Source organism: Oncorhynchus mykiss, chromosome 3 (genome assembly GCF_013265735.2).
Source record: "Oncorhynchus mykiss isolate Arlee chromosome 3, USDA_OmykA_1.1, whole genome shotgun sequence".
NCBI classification, from domain to species: domain Eukaryota; kingdom Metazoa; phylum Chordata; class Actinopteri; order Salmoniformes; family Salmonidae; genus Oncorhynchus; species Oncorhynchus mykiss.
In genome coordinates, this window is record NC_048567.1 from 31604541 (window position 1) to 31627214 (window position 22674).

Consider the following 22674-nt stretch of genomic DNA (forward strand, 5'->3'; position numbering starts at 1 on the left):
TCCTCCAAATCCCACCAACATCAGCCACCTCAGAGCGCAACTGGTCCTTGTTTGGGAACAGACACACCAAAGACGCAACAGGCTGAGCAATACAAGGGTTGAAAAATTGGTGGTTTTCTCCCCAATTTCGTAGTATCCAATTGTTAGTAGTTACTGTCCTGTCCCATCGCTACAACTCCCGCACGAGCGCCAGAGAGGTGAAGGTCGCGAGCCATGCGTCCCCCGAAACACAACCCAACCAAGCCGCACTGCTTCTTAACACAGCCCGCATCCAACCTGGAAGCCAGCCGCACCAATGTGCCGGAGGAAACACCAAACACCTAGCGACCTGGTCAACGTGCACTGCGCCCGGCCCGCCACAGGAGTGGCTAGTGCGCGATGAGACAAGGATATCCCTTCCGGCCAAGTCCTCCCTAACCCGGACAACGCTAGGCCAATTGTGCATCGCCCCATGGACCTCCAGGTCACGGCCGGCTGTGACAGAGCCTGGGCTCAAATCCAGAGTCTCTGGTGGCACAGCTAGCACAGCTAGCACTGCGATGCAGTGCCTTAGACCACTGCGCCACCCGGGAGGCATTTGAGGCTTTTTCAGCCTGACAATGAGCCATCCTCAACAAGGTTGGAAAGTGACAGTGAAGATGAGGCCTCAGAGTCTGATGTTGAGGTGGACATTGAGGAGGTCCAGGGAGAAGATATGGAAGCCTGAGAGGAAGACAACCAAAGCTTTAGACTATCGTTTTACAGATGTTGAAAAGGTTTTTGGGAGATGCGATGGATCGTTGGCGATCATTCAATATTCTCTTTCTTTTGTTGTTCAGTGAAATCATCCCATGTGAAGAGTCAACTCATTTAATTAAAGTTACATTTGTAACAAAATGTTTATAATATTTTTCTATTGGAAGGATTTCATCATTTGCAATTATGTCAACTTATGATAAGGTAAAAGGTTTATGTCTCCATATGAAATGGTAAATATATCCAATGCAAATAAATCTACATTTAAATGGTATTAATATTAATTCCAAAATATACCTGTTAATTCCCACACAGTTTCCACCTGAATATTCACCAAAATGTGCAACCATAATTGGAACCTCTCATGACTTGGAGGAATTTCTTAGCGAGAGTCAAAGGTCATGGTTTTATCCGTTTCCTCTCTGATAGGTGTGCCCTTAAGCATTTGTGTTCATCCCCAAGAGGAATGGTGAATGGGGACTTGGAGACTCCATCCCACAGATTTCTTCTAGAACAGCAGGATGTGCTCACACTGCAAATGTTCACAATATCTCACAGACCGGCTCACATGAAGTATGATTGCTCACAAGTCCCCCGCCTCAGGCTCCTCAAAGCCTCCAACTTGAAAAATATACTTTTTCAAACCACCCGCAAAAACTAGAGTATAGTGTAATTAGCCAAAAGTCTTAAGCACCCATGACATGGCAAATAATGTGGCCACTTAGCAATTTGACATTGTTTTTTGAACAAGAAAACAATATTATATTCCCAAGGGATACGTAGAGCCTATAGCGCATCGTTACCAAACAGAAAGCCTGGCCTTAACAAAAAGGATGTAATCTTACTGAGCGATTGTACTTCTAAATCCACATCCTAAGGAATACATTTCAAACAGAGAGTGAAGCAATATTGCTGGCCACAGATATAAAATCAGTGTCAGGAAATAGACAGAGAAGGATCCCATTGAACTTAAACTGTAAGGATGTTTTATCAGAGTACCAACATACAATTACTTGAGATAAGTGAAAATAATAGCGCTCAGGGAATTGTATATCTTTTTTTATTGTAATATTAAATTGTCAAAGAGCTGGTAATTTAACAGCATGTATCCCACTTTAATTATGAGTAAAACAAATTAGTGTGCAACAGGATAAAATGTCAGTGGTGCTGTGACATGAATGGTGAAAACAAGTATCAGCATCAAACAATACTCATCTGTACAACTGCAAGCCACACTAGTCACATGAATATTACCTAGTCAAAGTCTTTCTGCTGTGCTTGTCTGCTGTGTTCGACAGGTCGTCATTGCAAATTAGAATCTGTTATTCTCTGCAAAAACAAAGGTTAAATAAAAAATAAATATATCTGCTGTATTTGTCCCTGCGTAGGTCTCCAAATGTGAAATGTATTCGCGTTCTAACAGTAATATCCAGAGGTACCCTCTTTACCCTTAAAGAAATGTTGTGTGGGGAGCTTTACTTCCTTGTTTTGGAGAGCAGTGAACATGAATGTTACTATGGAGCATGATTGGGTAACATGGGGGAGAGCAAGTACAGGAAGGGATCGCTTCTGCTGCTACCCAAGCATGAACAGGTTTGGAACAAATGAGAAGGAGCTATTTACGACCCCCTTAGCTTTAGGGAGAGAAACTGAACAAACCTGGGTTCAATACTATTTGAAACAGCAAACCCCGCCCATTTGGCATTCCCAAGGCAGACTAAAGCAAACCCTCAAAAGTATTCGAAACATTTCAAATAGTATTTTAACCCATATCTGCTACTGAACACAATTCCAGTCAGGCAGGTACCTGAGCCAGCATGCTGAGCTGAAGATGGGAGCCTGTAAGTTACAGTTCAACACAAAAAGAAACTCCTCTCGGGCAGGAAAGTGTGGACAATAGCCTAACTTCAGGACCACTAACTGGGCCGCAGGCTCCCTCCACTGGAGACTGGATTTACACGCTGCCCCTCGTCTTAATCCGCAATGAATTCACACAAGAAAACATTGGCGTTTTCTTGAAACTGAGAAAAAGCCAATAAGGTGGCTTTCAAAATGGCAGAACATGATCAACAGGTCTGGAAGTTGGACCTGGATTAGGGTCTCCACGACAGTTCACAATGCAGGCTTATCAGACATGAGATTGGATTCTACCACAGGCCTGACAATGCATGAATTCTCCTCAGACACAACCGCGTCGCCCAAATCTGCTTTGTGAGGGTGGATAAATAAGGCCTTATAGCCAGCACCATAATGGTTGCTTGGAATCAATGTTGCGACACTCTTTAAACTGTAAAATATTTTGTGTGTGTGTGTGTGTGTGGGGGGGGGGGGGTATATCAGCTATGATACAAGCAGGCAGATTAGTACATCAAATAACATTACTTGCATCATTTCTGATCCCCCTCCTTTTTTCTTTGGTCCCTACCACTCCCCCCCCTGGTTGGATCACCAGGTGAAACATATTACAATTCAATATACACTGCCTCAACACTGTGAGTCTGCCTGGGCTCTCCTGTTTTTCATGGTACCCCAGCAGGCTGGTTGAGTCTGACAGAGCCCCATAGATTCTCATCAACCCCGGGGTAGGTGGCCAGGACAGGCAGGCCCAGCCCGGGTTTCACCGTCACTGTCCTGTAGTCTAGGCAAGCCCATGCCAGGAATATTAAGGCCTCGTTCAAAAAGGCTGTCTTCCCTTTCTCTCGCTCTTTTTTCTTCTCTCCCTCTGTCTTTTCTAATTCCATTATGCAGTGGCAGAGGAGAAGGGTCAAAGTTGATTGTGTCCACAGCTGAATTTTAACGGCTCGCCCATTTTCTCTGCTGTAATTTGAAAAATCGGTGACAAATTGACTCCGGCAAGGCGGAGGTTAATTACCCGATGTCGTTAAAGTACATTACTCGCCATTTAAAAGCCCCCTCTTTCCTCCCCACCCACGCCGTAACAGACAGGAACAATAGGTGGGGTGCAATTTCGGGATTCAGAGGGCGAGACACTGAGAGAAAACAACTCACCTTGTTCTGTTCAATTATGGAGAGCATCGCATTCTGCTTTTTTTCAGTAAAGTAGCTGCTCTCAGACCCAACCTGACTGAACACAGTGGTGTGTTATTGTTAAATAAGCCTCTACTTGTCCTTATCGGTGGACCACACAGCATTAAGGCAGCTGCTGTATATGCAAAAACATATACTGTAGATCGGGTAAGAGTTCAACTTAAACCATGGAAACACCACGCGTAAGTCTCCCCATGGGGGATAGATCCAGAATCTCCTCAGTGCAGCCCATCTAAATTAGCCTACATGTATTTATATGTGTATTCAACACTATGTTGGAGTACAAGTTGAGGTAGAAGGCTCGTTTGGATGTCAACCTCAATTTATGTTAATTTCATAAGCACCAATTAACTGCATTACAGTAAAACATTACGTCAACTTCCACCACCAATTTTGTTTTGGCAAGCTATGCAACCACCTTATCCAAACAGTAGTTAACCATTAGCAAAAAATAAATAAAAAATTAAACCCGAAAAGGACAACTTCCAAATATTATGCAAATATACGCTACCGGTCAAGAGTTTTAGAACACCTACTCATTCAAGGGTTTTCCTTAAATTTTTATTTTCTACATTGTAGAATAAAAGTGAATACATCAAAACTATGAAATAACGCATATGTAATCATGTAGTAACCAAAAAAATACATTTTATATTTGAGACTTCAAATAGCCACCCTTTCTCTTGATGACAGCTTTGCACACTCTTGGCATTCTCTCAACCAGCTTCATGAGATAGTCACCTGGAACGCATTTCAATTAACAGTTGTGCCTTCTTAAAAGTGAATTTGTGGAATTTCTTTCCTTCTTAATGCGTTTGAGCCAATCAGTTGTGTTGTGACAAGGTGGGGGGGGGGGGGGGGGGGGGTATACAGAAGATAGCCTTATTTGGTAAAAGACCAAGTCCATATTATGACAAAAACAGCTCAAATAAGCAAAGAGAAATGACAGTCCATCATTATTTTCAGACACGAAGGTCAGTCAATACAGAACATTTCAAGAACTTTGAAAGTTTCTTCAGGTGCAGTGGCAAAACCCATCAAGTGCTATGATGAAACTGGCTATCATGAGGACTGCCACAGGAAAGGAAGACCCAGAGTTACCTCTGCTGCAGAGGATAATTTGATTAGAGTTACCAGTCTCAGAAATTGCAGCCCAAATAAATGCTTCCCTGAGTTCAAGTAACAGACACATCTCAACATCAACTGTTCAGAGGAGACTGTGTGAATCAGGCCTTCATGGTCAAATTTCTGCAAAGAAACCACTACTAAAGGACACCAATAAGAAGAAGACTTGCTTGGGTCAAGAAACATGAGAAATGGACATTAGACCGGTGGAAATCTGTCCTTTGGTCTAGAGTCCAAATTGGAGATTTTTGGATCCAAACGCCGTGATCTCCGCATGTGTATTTCCCCCCGTAAAGCATGGAGGAAGAGGTGTTATGGTATGGGGGTGCTTTGATGGTGACACTGTCAGTGATTTATTTAGAATTCAAGGCACACTTAACCAGCGTGGCTACCACAGCATTCTGCAGCGATATGCCACCCCATCTGGTTTGCACTTTGTGGGACTATCATTTGTTTTTCAACAGGACAATGACCCAACACACCTCCAGGCTGTGTAAGGGCTATTTGACCAAGAAGGAGAGTAATGGAGTGCTGCATCAGATGACCTGGCCTCCACAATCCCCCAAATCAAACAAATTGAGATGGTTTTGGATGAGTCGGTCCGCAGAGTGACAGAAAACCAGCCAACAAGTGCTCAGCATATGTGGGAACTCCTTCAAGGCTGTTGGAAAAGCATTCTAGGTGAAGCTGGTTGACAGAATGCCAAGAGTGTGCAAAGTTGTCATCAAGGCAAATGGTGGCTACTTGAAGAATCTCAAATATAAAGTGCATTTTTTGGTTACTACAGTACATAATACCATATGTGTAATTTCATAGTTTTGATGTTTTCACTATTATTATACAATGTAGAAAACAGTAAAAATAAAGTAAAACTCTTGAATGAGTAGGTGTTCAAAAGCTTTTGACCGGTAGTGTACAGTATATGCAAATCGGATTTTAGTAACCACATTGTGGAGCCTGTTAGGACACAAAAATAGCAACGGGTTTGACAAATATCCACTTTGTTAGATCCAGGTTTTTTTTTATGGCGCCAAGTGTTATCCCCCTTGATCTCTTTCCGTATGTATAGAGCACATGGAATAACAGCAGATTAAACCTCCTCAGAAAATGGTTTCATGTGTAGGTCTACTATCTATAAAAAGACAAAAGATTTTGTTTGAGCATGGACCTCTACACTTATAAAATGTAGGCCTTTAAGTTAGGTCATATTGACAATTCTTGAGACACAAACATGGAACACAAATGAATCATACAAAAAGGTGAGAATGTTGTTTTTAAATCATACGTGTTGTGTTCACTACCTACAGTAGCTACAGAGCCACCCAAGGACTTACAGACATCAAGCCATAGAAATAGAAGAATAACTATCCTCTATGAGTCAAGCAACCCCACAGCCAATCTTATCTGTGCCAGTCCTCTTCTGCACAAAGGCTCTCTAAGGCTTTGGCTTAATCCAGTTTATTCTACTGAGTGGACAGACCAAACCACAGAGGGCTAACCAGCTTCAGAGCGAACACCCAAACAATAGGGCTGGGAATTGCCTGAACCTCACAACGCGATATCATCACGTTACTTAGGTGTCGATATGATACAGTATGTATTGCCATTCTATATGGATCACGATTCTATATGTATTGCGATTCAATACTGCAATTTTATTGCGATTCAATGTCCCAAACATATTTATTTTTTTGCGCAGGAACAGCTGACTAGCAGCAGCTTAATTTAACTTCCTTCTTTTAGAGAATTCATAGTTGGCGTCAGAGTCTATATAATATCGTAAAAAATAATATTGCGACACTCAACATGATCGATTTATCGACCCCCATCACTACCAAACACACCCATTGACTGATGATACTTGACTTTTAAAAGCTCTTTAATTTAATAATTTATGTAGGCTAGTTTAACAGAAAAGAATAACAAATAATCTGATGATAGAACTGACTAATCTTCCCCAAAAGGGTAAAAGCATCCGTGTTTGAGACATGATATCAAATGTGTAGGATGGTTGAGATGAGCTCAACGTTACTGGACAGCTGGGTTCTTAGGGTGGGAGTGCTGAATGGGCTCTTGTGGACCATTGGCCCTGAGCTAATGATAGTATGAAATTGACCATAAACTGATTCACATGAAAAAATACGAAAATGTATGCTATCACTACTGTAAGTCTCTCTGGATAAGAGCATCTGCTAAATGACTAAAATGTCAAATGTAATTCATAATAATCTTCCCAATAGTCCATTCATCCTTACAGAAGGAAATGGGACACTGACCCTGCGTTCGTCTATGTGTATTGTGTGAGGTGGGTGGGTGGGTGGGATGAAATGTGCCATTGAATGGCCTAACATAACGCATCAGATATCGCCATGGCAACATATATGCCCGCCAAGAGTGAGAATTTCATTGGTGGGATGTCTAAACAACCATCTGTCAATACATGCATCGTGCCACGGAGATAGTGCTTTCTCCTTCACATTTTGATGAACAAACACACCAAGGTCTCTTCAAGAGTAAGTAACAGCACTGTATCCTCCACAGCTTTACAGTTTAAAGATCTGTTTTATCATTATGAGTGAGCAGTTTAGCTTTGCATAGGGGTCTCAACCCATGGCAATGATAAGCAAGGAAATGTCATCTTTCGGAGCTGTAACAACAGGGTGATATTCTAAATGAATGTGAGTTGGGAATCAGTCCATCACCAGAAGTGTTCTAATATTCGTCAGTTTGTCATTTGAAAAACCTTGTTCTGATTCTGTGGCCCCTGAACAAGACAGGGCTACGAATCTGCTGAAAATGATGAATCAAAAAGATACTGTACATCACATCCGACATTAACCTGAAACAGCCTAGTTATATAACCAGACTAGCTCCTGAGACCTGACCTGACATAACCTTTCCTCCTCTAGCAGGCAAACTTTGTCATCACTTACTGAAATCCCAGTGTCCTGACCACCCAGGCACACTCTGATAGTAGCTAATCAACCACTGCCTGGCAACACCGCCAGTCCACCACTCTAAGATCTGGCAAGTCGATAAGAAGACTCAGCGGCTCCGAGTCGCAACACTCCCACTGATAACCCCCCGCCCCACCTCTCTCAGGACTGGACTGCCCATAAAGAAAATCATCTCCCCAGAAGCATGGAGAGAGAGGAGTGGCAGAAAAAAGAGGGAGGGATTAAAAAAAATAGCAAGGGTGTCAAGCTCATTTTGCCCTGAGCGCCGCATCCGGACCTCCCCAAAGTCTGGAGGTCCGCACTTACAATTTATTTGATTTCCTCGCCGTCAAAAGTTATTTTCGGAATTTTCGATGCTCCCTGAATGTCTAGGTTTAGTTTCGATGAATTTTAGCAAGCTTGACAGAGTGAAAAGTTCACAAATACAGGTCCATTATTATTTCCAATTAAATATTATGAAAATTATCTCAGTGTATACAGCTTGGGTTCTGGTCAAAAGTAGTGCACTACATGAGGGAAAAGGGTGCCACTTGGAATGCAACCTTTGTCTGGCATCCATTTGAGTGTTACATTATTCAAGTGCCGAGCCAGACTCTTTTTGAAGCCATTTGTATTTTTCCCGAGTGCTTCAGATTTGATTGAGGGCTTCTTTTTTAAACGGTCATAACTCTGAACTCTGAACTCTTGACGTTCTGACGAACGACTGCATGACTAAGCTGCAGCAGGGTCCAAAGTTCTGCCTCACCTCCCTGATGAAGGCTTAAGCTGTGAATGACATAAGAGGCTCTACAGTCTACAATCACTTTGAACTTTACCATTGTCAGTGTTACGCCCCCCCCCCCCCCCAAAAAAAGGATCAAAATGTGTCTTGCACACTATGCACATCTATGTGCACTAGTAGTGTAGTGCTGAGCGATTAATGCTTTTTTTATTTTTACATTTTCAATATTTTTTTTAAACAATAAATGCATTATGTGGTTCACTGCTGTGACAACACAGAATAAAACAATTGATTGGTAGTGACTGCCCATTACTATCACTTATCAGGCTCTAACCATCATTTACTCACATGACTTTGGTTGTTTATGTATGATGATGGTATTGTCTCATTAACCTTTCTGATCTCCCCATCCCGGATCCGGGTTCGTGAATACAGACTCAAGCTCATTACCATAACGCAACGTTAACTATTCATGAAAATCGCAAATGAAATGAAATAAATATGCTAGCTCTCAAGCTTAGCCTTTTGTTAACAACACTGTCATCTCAGATTTTCAAAATATGCTTCTCAACCATTGCAAAACAAGCATTTGTGTAACAGTATTGATGGCTAACGTAGCATTTAGCATTAACATTCAGCTGGCAACATTTACACAAAAAAACAGAAAAGCATTCAAAAAAATCATTTACCTTTGAAGAACTTCAGATGTTTTCAATGAGGAGACTCTCAGATAGCAAATGTTCAGTTTTTCCTGAAAGATTATTTGTTTAGGACAAATCGCTCCGTTTTCTGCGTCACGTTTAGCTATGAAAAAAACCCTGTATCCAGGATTGTGTAAATCTATCAGCAAGCTCATTAGCATAACACAACGTTAACTATTTATGAAAATCGCAAATGAAATGAAATAAATATGCCATCTCTCAAGCTTAGCCTTTTGTAAACAACACTGTCATCTCAGATTTTCAAAATATGCTTCTCAACCATAGGAAAACAATAATTTGTGTAAAAGTAGCTAGCTAGAGTTAGCATTTCGCGTTAGCATTTAGCGTTAGCATTAGCGTTAGCATCCAGCACGCAACATTAACAAAAACATAAAAGCCTTCAAATAAAATCATTTACCTTTGAAGAACTTCTGATGTTTTCAATGAGGATACTCTCAGTTAGATAGCAGATGCTCAGTTTTTCCAAAAAGATTCCTTGTGTATTAGAAATAGCTCCGTTTTATACATCACATTTGGCCACCAAAAAAAATCCATAAATTCAGTCCTCAAAACGCAAACTTTTTTCCAAATTAACTCCATAATATCGACTGAAAACATGGCAAACGTTGTTTAGAATCAATCATCAAGGTGTTTTTCACATATGTCTTCATTGATACATCGTTCTTGGACACATGCTTTCTCCCCTGAATCAAATGGTAAAGTGGAAGCAGCTGGCAATTGCGCACCGAATTCGACGCAGGACACCAGGCGGACACTTGGGAAATGTAGTCTCTTATGGTCAATCTTCCAATGATATGCCTACAAATACGTCACAATGCTGCTAAGACCTTGGGCGAACGACAGAAAGTGTAGGCTCATTCGTTGCGCAATCACAGCCATATAAGGAGAGAATGGAAAACAGAGCTTCAGAAATTCTGCTAATTCCTGGGTGATGCATCATCTTGGTTTCGCCTGTAGAATGAGTTCTGGGGCACTTACAGACAAAATCTTTGCAGATTCTGAAACTTCAGAGTGTTTTCTTTCCAAAACTGTCAAGAATATGCATAGTCGAGCATCTTTTCGTGACAAAATATCGCGCTTAAAACGGGAACGTTTTTTATCCAAAAATGAAATAGCGCCCCTAGAGCTCTAAGAGGTTAACACAACCCCAATGACTGCCCATTTCTGCATATCCTCTATTCATAAACCATCCTTAATTCACATGACTTTAATAAAACATTTCAGTTGTTGTGTACATATACAAAAATCTATATATATATTTGATGATTTATTATTTTATTTCAAGTCATTATCTAATCTCTGCTCAGGCAGTAGCCAGCCATCTACCTCTGTTCCCCAAAGAGTCATCCTTCAGGCTAGTAGGCTAGCCTAGCTGGCTAACTGCCGGCTGTCTGACAAAATCACTGTTTCAGCAGTTCTTCAAAGTTGATTTTAAGACGGCTAAATGACACCTATGAATCTCTTAGATGCATTGCCAGGTAGAGACAACCTAAGCAACTGCTCTCTATCCCTCTCGTGTCTCTCTATCGCTCTTCCACTGGATTGGATTGGATTGGATTCTGGTCATTGTAGTTAATTACCACATTTACTTAATTTAACTATGATGAGTTGGACAACGTGTCCCAGAGAGTAATCTCTCTAGAGAAACGGCACAAACGGCGCACAGAAAACAAATAATTTAACTGATTTTGGTCAATTACTTAAAAAAAACACAAAAAACGAAAATAAACCAACATTTCCGTTAATCGCTAAGCACTAATGTCCTGTATACTTGCACAAAAATCATGCATACATACACTTTCAACTGAGACGCTTACCTTGCTCTGCGGCTGTGGCTCGCGTTTTCCTAGATGCTGTCCCATTTTGTCAACAGAGACTGTGGAGAAAAGAGAAGAATGGTATCAGACCCATCTGGAAACACAACACTCCTTTAAATCAGAGACTCTCTGCTGCCACTGAAACCGAGAGAGCGGACATTAAAAAAAGAGAAACACTACTTCATAAATGACATAAATCCTTCTTCCTCCATTCTCCAACCCACGCCACCATCCCCCAATGCACCAACAACCAACAAAATTAACAAAAGAGGGATTAAAAGAGAAAAACAAAACAGATCACGCAAAATAAAAACACAACACGGAAACCTCAAATCGAAACAGCAAGGCCAACTGTATACGTTTCAGTGCATGTGTGGCACCATTTACCTGTGTGTATGCGTGCGTGCGTACGTGTGTGTATGTGTGTGCCTGTGTGTGTCACATGTGTGCGTTTGAATGCGAGTTTGTGTATATGCATGTGTACAAGCACCTGCGCAGCATCAGTCTCAGGCAAACAGGCATAGTGTCATTCAAAACCTATTCTTTTTTTTCTCTTTTTTTAAAACTTTACTTTAGACTTTTATCTTTGACCGTCATTCTATCCCCGGCCCAGCAACTCCACTCCCACTTGTCTCCAGTTCCACATCCCAACCCTCAGTTTCCTTCAGCTTATCCCCACCCATCTCTGCTGACCACCCTCTTCGGATTTCTTCGTGCCATATATCTTTCAACTACGCTGTGATGTTTAACATACAATTTGAATCTAATCGAATCGAATCCACAGATTGCGAGTTGAAGATAAATACTTTCACTGATAAGAGTTGTTGTATATTAGTAACTGACTGACCAAGTTTCTCCAGGTCTTCAAACAATGCTACTTCTAGGGTCAATTTTAGATCAATGTTATGCATTTTCAGCCATTCCTGAACCTGAGACCAGAAACAGGACACCTGAGTGCAATACCAGAACAAATGGTGCATTCATTATGTATCCTCACATCAAAATCTCCAGAGCTGTGATGATTGTATGCCACAAATATTCAACATTTTGTTGGTGGCAAGAATTCTGTACAATAATTTTAGCTGAAAGGCAGGAATCTTGTGTAGTTTTATATATCAACTCATACACCCTGTGCCATGGAATGAGTACATAAAATAATCACTTCCCAGCTATTTTGCAATCTGTATGGCACAGCTGTCAACATCCTGGTCCTGAAATGAAACTGGTACAGTGCCTTGCGAAAGTATTCGGCCCCCTTGACCTTTTGCCACATTTCAGGCTTCAAACAAAGATATAAAACTGTATTTTTTTGTGAAGAATCAACAACAAGTGGGACACAATCATGAAGTGGAACGACATTTATTGGATATTTCAAACTTTTTTAACAAATCAAAAACTGAAAAATTGGGCGTGCAAAATTATTCAGCCCCCTTAAGTTAATACTTTGTAGCGCCACCTTTTGCTGCGATTACAGCTGTTTGGTGTGTCTCCCAGGTGGCTTGTGGCAAACTTTAAATGACACTTTTTATGGATATCTTTAAAAAATGGCTTTCTTCTTGCCACTCTTCCATAAAGGCCAGATTTGTGCAATATACGACTGATTGTTGTCCTATGGACAGAGTCTCCCACCTCAGCTGTAGATATCTGCAGTTCATCCAGAGTGATCATGGGCCTCTTGGCTGCATCTCTGATCAGTCTTCTCCTTGTATGAGCTGAAAGTTAAGAGGGACGGCCAGGTCTTGGTAGATTTGCAGTGGTCTGATACTCCTTCCATTTCAATATTATCGCTTGCACAGTGCTCCTTGGGATGTTTAAAGCTTGGGAAATCTTTTTGTATCCAAATCCGGCTTTAAACTTCTTCACAACAGTATCTCGGACCTGCCTGGTGTGTTCCTTGTTCTTCATGATGCTCTCTGCGCTTTTGACGGACCTCTGAGACTATCACAGTGCAGGTGCATTTATATGGAGACTTGATTACACACAGGTGGATTGTATTTATCATCATTAGTCATTTAGGTCAACATTGGATCATTCAGAGATCCTCACTGAACTTCTGGAGAGTTTGCTGCACTGAAAGTAAAGGGGCTGAATAATTTTGCACGCCCAATTTTTCAGTTTTTGATTTGTTAAAAAAGTTTGAAATATCCAATAAATGTCGTTCCACTTCATGATTGTGTCCCACTTGTTGTTGATTCTTCACAAAAAAATACAGTTTTATATCTTTATGTTTGAAGCCCGAAATGTGGCAAAAGGTCGCAAAGTTCAAGGGGGCCGAATACTTTCGCAAGGCACTGTATACTTTCCTATTTATGCTATTTTTATTCCTCCGTCAGTTTTGATCCTTTATATTGGGCAGACAGACCAGTTCCCTACCTCCTTCCGCTGCTCTCACAACCGCACTGCACACTTCCCTAACCCATCTGGACAGGAGGAATACCTATGTAAGAATGCTGTTCATCGATTACAGCTCAGCATTTAACACCATAGTGCCACCATAGTACCCTCCAGACCCAGTTGCACTGGGTCCTGGACTTTGACAGGTGGTGAGAGTAGGAAACAACATCTCCACCCCGCTGATCCTCAACACTGGGGCCCCACAAGGGTGTGTTCTCAGCCATCTCCTTGACTCCCTGTTCACCCATGACTGCGTGGCCATGCACGCCTCCAACTCAATCATCAAGTCTGCAGACGACACTACAGTGGTAGGCTTGATTAACAACAACAACGAGACGGCCTACAGGGAGATGATGACGGCCCTCGGAGTGTGGTGTCAGGAAAATAACCTCACACAATGTTAACAAAACAAATTAGATGATTGTGGACTTCAGGAAACAGCAGAGGGAGCACCCCCCTATCCACATCGACAGGACAGTAGTGGAGAAGGTGGAAAGTTTTAAGTTCCTCGGCGTACACATCACGGACAAACTGAAAATGGTTCACCCACACAGACAGCAATGGTGAAGAAGGCGCAATAGCACCTCTTCAACCTCAGGAGGCTGAAGAAGTTTGGCTTGTCACCAAAAACACAAACTTTTACAGATGCACAATCGAGAGCATCCTGTTGGGCTGTATCACCGCCTGGCACGGCAACTACTCCGCCCACAACCGTAAGGCTCTCCAGAGGCTAGTGAGGTCTGCATAACGCATCACCAGGGGCAAACTACCTGCCCTCCATGACACCTACACCACCCGATGTCACAGGAAGGCCAAAAAGATCATCAAGGACATCAACCACCCGAGCCACTGCCTGTTCACCCCGCTATCATCCAGAAGGCGAGGTCAGTACAGGTGCATCAAAGCTGGGACCGAGAGACTGAAAAACAGCTTCTATCTCAAGGCCATCAGACTGTTAAACAGCCATCACTAACATTGAGTTGCTTCTGCCAACATACAGACTCAAATCTCTAGCCACTTTTATAATTAACATTTGGATGTAATAAATGTATCACTCGTGACTTAAACAATGCCACTCTATATAATGCTTACATACCCTACATTACTCATCTCATATGAATATATACTGTACTCTATACCATCTACTGCATCTTGCCTATGCCGTTCGGCCATCGCTCATCCATATATTTACATGTACATATTCTTAATCATTCCTTTACACATGTGTGTATAAGGTAGTTGTTCTGAAATTGTTAGATTACTTGTTAGATATTACTGCACGGTCGGAACTAGAAGCACAAGCATTTCACTACACTCGCATTAACATCTGCCAACCATGTGTTTGTGACCAATGGATTTGCCACTTGCCTCCTCCATTTTTGGGCTAATGCTTTAATCAGTTGGTTGTAATGGTTGGATTTTTGCAGACCTTCCTATACAATTCCAATAACTCCATAAAACACAACTCTACCATTCCAATTTACAATATAATTTAAAAACCAAATACCCATCATCTTTTCCATTAATACAGGTCTTATCAACCAGCAAATTTGAGTTCAACCATAATATCTGTTCTATCTTTTCTGGGGGACAAAATGTCAAATTGTAAACAGCTCTGCAATGCTAGTTTGAAAAAGATTAATTAATCGAAAATCAAAACATGGCAATTTGCACAAAGGCTATTTTTAAACAATGGATGAGTTTTTCTTAGTAATCTACTTGAGAACCATTTTTGGGTTAAAGTTAAACTTTTGTATAAGTGAAGCTTTTAAAGAGAGGTTTAGTGCTTTTATATTGAATAATCTCAACCCACCCAGTTCATATTCATTATAGAAATAGGCACGCTTTATCTTGTCATAATTAGGTTTTAGTCCAGAGGCCAGAAAAAAAATGTAGAATTAAATCAATTGGATATGTCTCCTGTAATAACATCGATCAAATTGACAAGGCAATGAAGAATAAATCCCGCATCAATGCTCCAATCTCATCTTTACCTTCACAAAAAGGTCAAAATCTTAAAGCCCTCATGCCGAAACAAATTACCACATGAAACATTGAGCAGAACAGTCTGGAATTAGAGACACAACCACGGACTGAGCGGCTGATGAAACTCTTCTCATTGTTCTGGCAGCAAGGGAGCACTGTTTACCGCACATTTCAGATAATACACTTCCGGTGTCTCAGAGAGCGAGATCCTGATTAAAAACACACTGAGCGTGGTGCCCACACTATGCTCGATAAAGCATTAGAATATATCTCAGATCTCGGGGCCTGTACGCAAAGGGGGTTGGCACAGTCCTAACAACTGAGTGATGCTTTTGGACAATTCAATCATGAGAAATAATGAGCGCGCTGAAACACTTCATTTACTTGTAATGGCATTCATTGAGTGAATCCCGAGATGTGATCCGTGTGTGCTGGGAGCTATGATGCATTTTTGTTACATTGTCTTTTGCTGGGACTGAATTGCAGCCCTACTTATGTGTGACAGGAGGCTACACAGGATGAGAGAGGAGTTTTCTGTCACATGGGGCTTCAAATGGGTTCGGATATCACCCTGTAATAGGGAGCTGTTTCCACTGGCTATAGCATTCACAGTGGGGAGGTAGGGGGCAGACATAAATACATGGATCTGCACTAGATATAGGCCTACCTACCCCATCGGAATGCAAAATCTAAGCTTGTTTCACTCCAATGTTTGTTAACAATGTACAGTTGAAGTCAGAAGTTTACATACACCTCAGCCAAATACATTTAAAAACTCAGTTCTTCACAATCCCTGACATTTAATCCTAGTAAGAATTCCCTGTCTTGGGTCAGTTAGGATCACCACTTCATGTTAAGAATGTGAAATGTCAGAATAATAGTAGAGGTTATTATTTCAACTTTCATTTCTTTCATCACATCCCATTGGGTCAGAAGTTTACATACACTCAATTAGTATTTGGTAATATTGCCTTTAAATTGTTTAGCTTGGGTCAAATGTTTCAGGTAGCCTTCCACAAGCTTCCCACAATAAGTTGGGTGAATTTTGGCCCATTCCTCCTGACAGAGATGGTGTAATGGAGTCAAGTTTGTAGGCCTCCTTGCTTGCACACGCTTTTTCAGTTCTGCCCACAATTTCTATAGGATTGAGGTCAGGGCTTTGTGATGGACACTCCAATACCTTGACCTTGTTGACCTTAAGTCATTTTGCCTCAACTTTGGAAGTATGCTTGTGGTCATTGTCTATTTGGAAGACCCATTTGCGACCAAGCTTTAACTTTAACTGATGTCTTCAGATGTTGCTTCAATATATCTACATAATTTTCTCTCCTCATGATGCCATCTATTTTGTGAAGTGCACCAGTCCCCACTGCAGCAAAGCACCCCCACAACATGATGCTGCCACCCCCGTGGGATGGTGTTCTTTGGCTTGCAGGCCTCGCCCTTTTTCCTCCAAACATAATGATGGTCATTATGACCAAACAGTTCTAATTTTGTTTAATCAGACCAGGACATTTCTCCAAAAAGTACGATCTTTGTGCCCATGTGTAGTTGCAAACCGTAGTCTGGCTTTTTTTATGGCCGTTTTGGAGCAGTGGCTTCTTCTTTGCTGAGGGGCCTTTAAGGTTATGTTGATATAGGACTCGTTTTACTGTGGATATAGATACTTTTGTACCGGTTTCCTAAAGCATCTTCACAAGGTCCTTTGCTGCTGTTCTGGGATTGATTTGCACTTCTCGCACCAAAGTGCGTTCATCTCTAGGAGTCAGAACGCGTCTAATTCCTGAGCGGTATGACGGCAAGCAAGCAAAGAGGCAGTGAGTTTGAAGGTAGGCCTTGAAATACATCCACAGGTACATCTCCAATTGACTCAAATTATGTAATTTAGCCTATCAGAAGCTGCTAAAGCCATGACATAATTTTCTGCAATTTTCCAAGCTGTTTAAAAGGCACAGTCAACTTAGTGTATGTAAACTTCTGACCCACTGGAATTGTGATACAGATTATTTCACTTATAATTCAGTGTATGTAAACAATTGTTGGAAAAATTACTTGTGTCATGCACAAAGTAGATGTCCTAACCGACTTGCCAAAACTATAGTTTGTTAACAAGAAATTTGTGGAGTGGTTGAAAAACGAGTTTTAATGACTCCAACCTAAGTGTATGTAAACTTCCGACCTCAACTCTAAATGTAAAGAAACACTGTATGGCCTCAAAACATGGTAAAACTACATATTTTTATGAAATGGATGGGCAGCCCTTGAATCCAGAGCTCTGTCTATGAATTTGAGAGTGGTTACTTTTCTCCAGCCCCATCCCTCAGCTTTTTCCCCAAAAAAGTGGTAGAGAGATGCCTTACTATTATTATTATTTGAACTGCAGATTGACCCTTTAATAATCACAATATTGCAGCAGCAACAATCTCATAACTTTTCTTTTTTACGATTCCCGTGTAGCGGTTGTGATTATAAATGTGAGTTTAAAGTAAATGTGCGGGAACAACCTTTTCTCATGGACATCATCAAAGAAAGTTACAAGATGATTACCTCTGCAATATAGTGAGTATTACCTACGGCATGTACAGTTACAGGATGATTACCTCTGCAATATAGTGAGTATTACCTACGGCATGTACAGTTACAGGATGATTACCTCTGCAGTATAGTGAGTATTACCTACGGCATGTACAGTTACAGGATGATTACCTCTGCAATATAGTGAGTATTACTTACAGCATGTACAGTTACAGGATGATTACCCCTGCAATATAGTGAGTATTACCTACGGCATGTACAGTTACAGGATGATTACCTCTGCTATATAGTGAGTATTACCTACAGCATGTACAGTTACAGGATGATTACCTCTGCTATACAGTGAGTATTACCTACAGCATGTACAGTTACAGGATGATTACCTCTGCTATACAGTGAGTATTACCTACAGCATATACAGTATCGAGCAGATTAGAGCATTTTTCAGAGGCCAAATGTCGCCCTTGATGTCTCCTACAGTATACTACCGCATATGGTTTAGGATTATAAATAGAGTACAAAGCAGCATCTTGATAGCCATTCAAATTCCAATTAAATAGGTCTTTCAGATCCAGAGCCAAAAAACTCCAGTTTTGTTGCTACGGGCCTTTTTGGAAGCTCATCCCACCACCAGAGCACACCGCCTGTCATCTTGAGAACGTCTCCATTTTCAAACAGACAGGTGAGACTGAAAGCAGCCATGATGCCTGAGTTATGGGTGATAGATTTCAGCAGACTGTTGAAGGCAAAGAGAGGAGGAGTGTGTGCGAGTTGCTCTGTGAATTCAACATTTCCCTTCAAAACAAAAAGAGGTCTTAGCAGATCAGAGTGGCCTGGTGATGGTTCCACTGTCCCTTTAAAAGGGCAAAAAATATATCATCACAATAGTTGGCAAGCTGGTTCGTTTACAGTAGGCGCCCAAACACATGAGCATGGTCTTTTCTGAGTCCTAAGAACTACGGTAGTCACGCACAGCCACGACTTCAGTTAACTACAAAACAGAATACACGCTGGCTTCAGAATTAATCTGCTGTTACTAACAGAAAATGACATACTTTGTACAACTGAGCTTTGGCTAGCTCAGCTCTCTTATGGAGCAAGGTCATGAAAGAAGTTTGAATCCTTTCTTAAAACAACACTCTCTGGTGCGAGAGGGCTCAATCAAGTTGGCATGGTTACGTAGTTCAATAGCTTATAACCAAGAAAGACAAGACAACTAGGCTAGAGGAAAATGTAACGCAGAAAACGAATTGACAAAAGACTAGCAAACCAAAGTAAGACGCCGACCTTTCTGTTTGCTTTGCCATCTTTCTCCAGACTAGAAAGATTAAATGCATTCCCGGCTTTGCCTGTGAGCAAGACCACCTTTCAAGTAACCACGCCGACAAACATGTTAACATTCTTTCCAAGGTTGGGAGTGTGAGAAACTCTGTGAACGTATTATCTGCAAGGTTCTGGGAAACTAAAATAACACCCGGAGAATATCTATGTCACAAAAAAAGTGGTGAGAGTATACAGTACCTGGCCTTCTGAGATGAGGTTTCCCTGAAAGAAAAATTACACAACCACAACCTGAGCCTGCGAGGATTTGCAAAACATGGCCGTTGCATAACAATAAAAGGAAAATCTATGCCGTAATTAAAACTTCGACACAGCAGCCTCCAATCCAACATAAGATGATCCGGTCCTTGCCTTTTTGCACATAGGCCTCTATAAGAGTCTATGACTCAAACACTTAGAAAATCAATGGGAGGTAGACTACAGGCTGGGGAAGAGAACATACAGACTGAGAGACAGTGGATGAGAATGACCCCCCCCCCCCCCCATGGTCATGAACTTTGCCTATTCTATTTGAAGGTTGTATGGGAGATACAGCACCAGGGCGGCATGCTAATTATAGGATGACCCTCCTCACATATAGGCCAGCACTCACAGCACTGCAGCACTCAGCCATCAGTGAATATGAGCAATTATCTATAGTGTCCTCTGACTAAGTTCTGCTTGTGTGATTACTCTGCTGCTGTCCGTTACCTAGGGCCATGAGACTCAAATCTTTTGATTTGGTCTGGCTGAGGGGCTTAATTCATTACAAAATACCTCATACAAATTTCCTCATATCAACATACCGCATTCTGACTTGGTTGCCCATCTACGGTCAGTCGGATGTTTGTCTGACAGCTAATAGTTAATGTATTTTTATTTAATACTAGTCCCATAAGAAACTGGGGGTTTGTTTAAAATGTATGTTCACGGGCCTTCCAGGTGGCGCAGTGGTCTAGGGCACTGCATCGCAGCGCTAGCTGTGCCACCAGAGACTCTGGGTTTGCGCCCAGGCTCTGTCGCAGCCGGCCGCGACCGGGAGGTCGGTGGGGCGACGCACAATTGGCCTAGCATCATCTGGGTTAGGCCGGTAGGGATATCCTTGTCTCATCGCGCACCAGCGACTCCTGTGGCGGGCCGGGCGCAGTGCACGCTAGCCAAGGTCGCCAAGTGCACAGTGTTTTCTCCGACACATTGGTGCGGCTGGCTTCCGGGTTGGATGCGCGCTGTGTTGAGAAGCATTGCGGCTTGGTTGGGTTGTGTTTCGGACGACGCATGGCTTTCGACCTTCATCTCTCCCGAGCCCGTACGGGAGTTGTATCGATGAGACAAGATAGTAATTACTAACAATTGGATACCACGAAATTGGGGAGAAAAGGGGGTATAATTGTTTTTTTTTTAAATGTATGTTCACTCTCTATCCACGGAGGATGTACAGTTGAAGTCGGAAGTTTCCACACACTTAAGTTGGAGTCATTAAAATTCGTTTTTCAACCACTCCACAAATTTCCTGTTTACTAACTATAGTTTTGGCAAGTCAGTTAGGACATCTACTTTTTGCATGACACAAGTTATTTTTCCAACAATTGTTTACAGACAGATTATTTCACTGTATCTCAATTCCAGTGGGTCAGAAGTTTACATACACTAAGTTGACTGTGCCTTTAAACAGCTTGGAAAATTCCAGAAAATTATGTAATGGCTTTAGAAGCTTCTGATAGGCTAATTGACATCATTTGAGTCAATTGGAGGTGTACCTGTGGATGTATTTCAAGGCCTACCTTCAAACTCAGTGCCTCTTTGCTTGACATCATGGGAAAATCAAAAGAAATCAGCCAAGACCTCAGAAAAAAAATTGTAGACCTCCACAATTCTGGTTCATCCTTGGGAGCAATTTCCAAACGCCTGAAGGCAGCGCGTTCATCTGTACAAACAATAGTACACAAGTATAAACACTATGGGACCACGCAGCAGTCATACCGCTCAGGAAGGAGACGCGTTCTGTCTCCTAGAGATGAACGCACTTTGGTGTGAAAAGTGCAAATCAATCCCAGAACAACAGCAAAGGACTTTGTGAAGATGCTGGAGGAAACAGGTACAAAGTATCTATATCCACAGTAAAACTAGTCCTATGTCGACATTACCTGAAAGGCCGCTCAGCAAGGAAGAAACCACTGCTCCAAAAACCGTCATAAAAAAGCCAGACTACGGTTTGCAACTGCACATGGGGACAAAGATGGTACGTTTTGGAGAAATGTCCTCTGTCTGATGAAACAAAAATAGAACTGTTTGGTCATAATGACCATCGTTATGTTTGGAGGAAAAAGCCGAAGCAAGCCGAAGAATACCATCCCAACCGTGAAGCACGGGGGTGGCAGCATCATGTTGTGGGGTGCTTTGCTGCAGGAGGGACTGGTTCACTTGACAAAATAGATGGCACCATGAGGATGGAAAATTATGTGGATATATTTAAGCAACATCTCAAGACATCAGTCAGGAAGTTAAGGCTTGGACTCAAATGGGTTTTCCAAATGGACAATGACCCCAAGCATACTTCCAAACTTGTGGCAAAATGGCTTAAGGACAACAAAGTCATGGTATTGGAGTGGACATCACAAAGCCCTGGCCTCAATCCTATAGAAAATATGTGGGCAGAACTGAAAAAGCGTGAACGAGCAAGAAGGCCTACAAACCTGCCTCAGTTACATCAGCTCTGTCAGGAGGAATGGGCCAAATTTCACCCAACTTATTGTGGGAAGCTTGTGGAAGGCTACCCAAAACATTTGACCCAAGCTAAACAATTTAAAGGCAATGCTACCAAATATTAATTGAGTGTATGTAAACTTCTGACCTACTGGGAATGTGATGAAAGAAAGAAATCTGAAATAAATCATTCTCTCTACTATTATTCTGACATTTCACATTCTTAAAATAAAGTGGTGATCCTAACTGACCTAAAACAGGGAATGTTTACTAGGATTAAATGTCAGGAATTGTGAAAAACTGAGTATAAATGTATTTGGCTGAGGTGTATGCAAACTTCCGACTTCACCTGTAAATGACTGCTCTCCCATAGCGTAAGAGAGGAGAGCTCACCATTTTTTAAATGTACCAACTTAGAGATAAAGGCATCACAGCTCAATTCATAAGCCATACCTCCAGATCTCCATCTGAGAGTGATGGTTTTAAGTATCAACAGAAAAAGCAATCTTCCTTCTCTACAGTGAGAAACATAAGTATCCATTTCTTCTGCTTCCCAAACTGCGAGACTGAAACGGATATTACTTTCCTGCAACATAAATTGCCCTTTAGGG

At 41.7% G+C, this 22674-nt stretch overlaps 1 protein-coding gene across 2 annotated transcripts in view; it reads right to left on the reverse strand.

The window, feature by feature from the left end:
• Nucleotides 1-22674, reverse strand: part of LOC110518371 (myelin basic protein) — a 68724-nt gene that overhangs the window by 42157 nt on the left and 3893 nt on the right. For both annotated transcript variants that reach the window (XR_005043161.1, XR_005043155.1), the window contains exon 2: nucleotides 11126-11184. The gene's annotated coding sequence lies outside the window, so the exon portion shown is untranslated. The remainder of the gene's footprint in view (nucleotides 1-11125; nucleotides 11185-22674) is intronic.